The following is a 6,053-nucleotide window of genomic DNA, read 5'->3' on the forward strand; positions in this document are numbered from 1 at the left end:
GAGAGACACACGCCGCGAAAGGACAACTTGCTATGCCCGAAATTTTGGCGGCGGTTCTGTTGTTGTTGTTGTAGCAGCATAAACATTCCCCATTAAAGTTTCCAACCTGGTGCAAAATTTTTAAATATTCAACTACTTTTCATCGAAATTTAAAACTTTTGAAGCAGAATTTTTAGAAAACTCAGTACGCAATTTTATAGCACTTTGAATTTTATCTCAAAAAGGTGCAAATAAACAAATATTTTTGAACAACTTATGGCTCATAAATACAGAATACTTCAATTAAGTACAGTTTATTTAGGCAAATTTATTTTTCAGGCTCAAATTAAACTCTAACTCGCTCTCTCTCTTTCTCTCTCTGTCTTTCTGCGCCACAATGCATGTATATATATGAAATTATTTGTAAAAAATAATAAATATAAATAAAATATAATCAAAATAAATAAAGAAAAAACCGTATTCGCATTCGTGTAACTCTTAAAGCGTTCAAAAATATTTTTCGTTAAAGAATTTAACGTGTTTCGAAGAAAAATCAGAGAAAAAATATTAAAAAAAAAATCTACGTCTATGTATAAAAATCGTTACGTATATATATATATATATATATATATAATCTATTTATACAATAAAATGTATAACTTATGACTTAACTTTTACATTTTCGAATTGCATTAAATTTCTTTGCGTATTTTAAAGAATTTATAAATTTAAAACACAAAAAAAAAAATAAAAAAGCGACATTTATACAAAACCAAACGGCGTGACGATACACTACATACAATGAAAAATAAAACAAAAGCAAAAACAAATTTAAATAACTATTACACTAAGCCACACAGAGGCATGTGCGTATCTATGTACACTTATTAAAGACTTAATACTTAAGCTCTACCCGATATAGATCGTTCGATACGTTTTGTTGAACAAATGCATACTTAAACACATTCATACATATATACATACATACATACATACATCTTACATATACACATTTTAGATTCTTACATACATACATTTTACATATTTACACACACAACAAAAAACTACTCGAAATACGGCAGTACGGATTACAGTAAACTGTTATAAAAGCTTTATGCGTTTTAAAGTACAATAAACAAATTTTAAGCTAAACTTTGACGTATGCCCTGTATATACAAATAAACAAAGAAACAAAAGCCTAGAAAATACTAAATATTTGGCAACAAAAATGTGTGGCAACATAGTAGAAAAAAATTAATTGTTTCAAAACCTGTGTGTACATTTGCTAAAAAAAAGGGGTATTCAAACACTCATTTGTTATTCGCATGACGAAGCGTTGCTATTGTTAACACCCACACCGGAAATAGTACTGAGAAAATATATTTATAAATGCTGCCGCAAATTAAATAGGAATATTTAATAAAAAATCACTTGAATAATTTCATAAGCGCACCAAAATCCAAAAGTTCTTTTTACAGAACAAATCCAAAATATATGCAAGCAAATTTACGTGCCAACAACGCAGTGTGAATACCCCGAAAATGTTATTGTTTCCCTGACTATTGAAATTTGAATGTTTAAATAAAAAAATTTTAACACTTCTCGCTCACGAAATTGTGTTCAGTCAAACGCGTAGCATACATACATATGGATTAATGAAAATCTGTTAATGAACAAAAGAACCAAAAAGAAAATGTGTTCACGACATTCTTCAAAACGGCGAAACTGCCACACAACGCAAGCGAAATTTCCACTAATCGAAATAAGTAGGAGGAAATAAGAACAAACAAAAAATTTAAATTGCCAAATCGTGTTACATACATACAAACAATGCATACATACATACATATACTCGTATGTAACCGAAGAATAGAGTGTGCAGCTACAATCAATTTCTTAGTAACGAATTTATAAATGATTTTAAGTGTAAATGCTCTATGTGAACAGAGAATAAGTGCGAGTTGCAAGCGAGTAATTAGTGATGGGTAGTAAAATGGAGAATAATCAGTGAAATCTAGCGATTGGAGGGAAGTTTATCGATACCACATGCATTTCAAAATATGAAAATGATTTTTTTAGATTAATATTTATATGCAATATTTAACTTTAGTTCAAATCAAATCAGTCTCCAAGCATATGTTGTCAAGGTAAGCACTATTCGCATAATCAAACGAGGCAGATGTGAGATTTTTGCGTGCACAAGATGTGTTCTGAAAGTAAGGAGACTTTTCACATTTCGTACACACACATTAGCAATATACATTCGATTCCGATCCGCCCTGAGCATATGTTTCATATTCCAACTTTGTTGCAATTTTCCGCGATTTTCTACTATCGAAATAAATCGATTATGAATTTTGTTTTTTTCGGGCTTCATTTTCTCACCAGAAAACTGTATAAAGATAATGATTATCAAATATTGGAGAACTATATTTAAGGCATAAACAATTCGTTTACTTTGTTTACAAATAAAAAGATTAAATGATCAATCCCGAAATTGATTGACTGCTTGAAATGTTGAAATACACGTTGATCATTTGAAAGGTCCGTGCAAAAATAAAAAATACTTAATTGTGTGGGGTAAACCTTTCTCATTTTGCGACATAGTTTCCTTTTATGCTTATACATTTCGTCTAACGCTGCTGCAGTTTGTTGCTCCCTTTCGAATAATAGAATTTGTTCAGGTCTGAAAAATAGCCTTTTGTTTCTGCAATCACCTCCGCGTTTGGATGAAATCTTTTTCCCGCCAGAGATTTCTTCAAATTGGGGAACAAATAGTAGTCCGAAGTATTTGTAAAAAAATTGTGGCAGACAATTTCCAATTCATAAATCGATAACCGAAGACCATAATAGTCAGTGATTTAGTTTCTGTTTCATAATTATTGATTTTCTAATAAATAAAATAAATAAATAAAAATTTAAAAAAATATCAATTATAAAATTGGTCACGCTTAAATGTCGAAAACAAATATTATCGATAATAGTCGAGACTTTTTCATTATTATAGACTATCTATTATTTTTCGGGATTCTTTTCATAAGACTAACATTGACTTAATTAAAAAATAATTGCGGCATTTTGTTTACTAATAAAAAAATTAATAATTATTAATGTTAAATTTAACGATTATTAAATTTATTGTGCATAAATGTCAAAAGAAAATAGTCTCGATAATAATCGAGATTTTTTCATCATTATCGACTATCGATTATTTTTCGAGATTCACTTGAAGAGATTTTATCTATTTGATGTGTACCGATAAAAAATAAATATTTTAATTTTAATTTACCGATTAGAAAATTTCTCCCGCATAACTGAAGAAAGAGAATATAATCGATAAAAATCGGGACTTTTCCATTATTGTTGATAACAATTTTTTGTTTTTAATTTTAATTTACCGGTTATAAAATTTATTGTGCTTAAATGTCGAAAGAAAATATAATCGATAATAATCGTTACTTTTTTTATATCGACTGTTGATTATTTCTCGGAATTAATTTTATAAGACTAACTATCACATGACTCAGAAATAATTGCATTATTGTGTTTAGGAATACGAAAAATACTAAATATTTTAAGGTGGACAACACATTTTATTCATAAAATATCAATTATGAAAATTTTATTCCTCGGAAAATCTTAAAAATATATAAACAGTAAAAATTCAAATATGCATGCATAAATTTAGAAACTGTGCCGCTCTTATTTGGAGCATAGGGCGAAAATTATGAAATTATAAGATTGATCGCGCATAAATATTTAAAGAAAATGGTAGTTATAATCGGTTATAAACTATTTTTAAAGATTTTGATTAATAATTAATACAAGCCATTGGATATATCGAATCAAGATAAATTAATCGACATTATACAAAATTTTGAGACTTATCGCTTGTTCAATTAACGGTTACTTTTTACACATCCACACATATTCAACCGAAAAAAATATTATACTTATCGGCAATTATGGAATCCTATCAAGTCTGTTTACTCAAATATTCATACGTAATTCGAAATATCGAATGCGGATAAAAATTCTTAACATAGTAAATTTTTAGATTTGCTGGTACATATTAAATAAAGTTATTCAACTATACCGCTAATAGCGTTAAACAGATTCTTGAATTTAAAATTTCCAGCAACCTGTCGGCCATTTGTTTAAATTACAATTTAGGAACTAATATTTTTATAAGCGAAGATCTTCAGAAGTTAAGGAAAATTCTACTATTTTTATTAAAAAAAATAAGTTCGACCATTTTTAATCACATGTACCGTATTCAGTGCACTTTTGGACTTTGAAAGTATCGATAACACGTAATTAATTATCGAACTGAAAATCGCCTTAAAATATTTAGTGTTCGAATTTTCAAATATTAGATTTTATTTATTTATCGATTTTTCGACCTCAACTAGATAGAAGTCATCTTCAGAAATGAAAAAATTTTGTTTCAAAAATAAGAAAATTTATTTTCGAAAAATTCAAATTTCCAAATTCCAGCGAAATTTCTACGCTCTTGCATTAATTGGTTAGTTATTGTATTTACTTGAATATCCAGCGCAGCAACAACTAGGAAGTAGTCAAAAATGGTTTGACAAATGAAATGTGTCACCCAACATTAATTACTCGCTACACTTTTAATCAACCCAATAAATTTGAAAATTCCCATAATTATGAATTTATTAAAATTGGAAATGATATAAACGAATTTCGCAACAGAGTGAGACAATTAAAGCATACCAAAAATATTCCAAATTACAATTGAGAAAAGTATAAAGACTAAAGTAAAAAGTTTTGGATAAATCATCAAACAACAATCAAGCATATGCCGATTCACATACAAACACACATCTATCTAACTAATGAGAATAAAACGCAAATAAAGAAATCTACCACTAAAGCCACCATAGAAATATGTAGAAAATGTTTACAAATTTTCCACTCGAAAACTTACAGGTATAAACCAATTTTACTTTTTTATTATGACTTAGATTTACTACTTGTACTTACTAACGGAAAAAAGTAGCACTCGGAAGCGGACTAGCAGGTAACAACAGAAAAAACAAAAAACAAAATCAAAGAAACAAAAAACAGCGGAGAAAGAAGTTTTTGTGAGTAAATTCAGCCCACCCGTTAACTCTTTAAGTGACTAAATTTTTGAACTGCTAATAAAATGAAAACTAAACAAAAATCTGAAATTGTAAAAACGAAACGTCTAAATTGTAAATATTATTTAGTTCCATGTTACGAGTATAGAGTTGAAAAAACTCTCATGCGAGAGAAATTAAAAATTGCACATACCCAAAACCAAATACATTGAAAATCAAATCGTTTTGGCGCACGAGCACTTGCAAAACATTTTTGTTGAAATTAAAGCAAATTTGCAATTGTTTAAATAAACTAAAAAAACCATATGAAAGTTAATTGACTTGTAACGTCGATTTGTAAACAAAACGCAAAAAAAGAAAAACAAATTTTTCACTTACTGAAGCAACAAAAAATGATAGGTTTTCAGCTTTTTAAAATACCTATAATTTCACTTCCTTACTTGCCTCTCCCAACTGGAAATGCTTTAAATGTTTTCTAAAATGCTATTAGAAAAACAAAAAAATATAAGCATGTGAGTAAAATAATATTATTACAAAAAAAAAAGGGCACATCCAGTTAGCCAACGCCAACCATAAACTATAAACCAAAGTTAATTGTATTTAAATGTCTATTATATTCAATGTTAGCCTGCTGAAAGTGAATACCAGTGAACTACTATGCAAATAACAACAAAAAGAAAAAGAAACAGAAAACGATAAACAGCGAAAGTGAACGGCCGAAAGAGGTGTAGCAATGAATTTTTTAAACTTAAGAAATTCCACTTGAATTTAAGCAACCCCAAAAGTGGATTATGACATTTTGAAATGGACAATCCCAGAGCGCAGATATTTTGGTACAAAGTGAATAAGCGTCTAATTAAACGAAATGTAAGCCAATAAAAAAGCAGAAATAACAAATGGAAAGCTTAATAAGAAATAGTATAAAATTTTCAACAAATAAAAATTTAAAATTTCCAAACAAAAAAAATA

This window comes from Anastrepha obliqua, chromosome 1 (assembly GCF_027943255.1).
Source record: "Anastrepha obliqua isolate idAnaObli1 chromosome 1, idAnaObli1_1.0, whole genome shotgun sequence".
Classification (NCBI taxonomy): Eukaryota; Metazoa; Arthropoda; class Insecta; order Diptera; family Tephritidae; genus Anastrepha; species Anastrepha obliqua.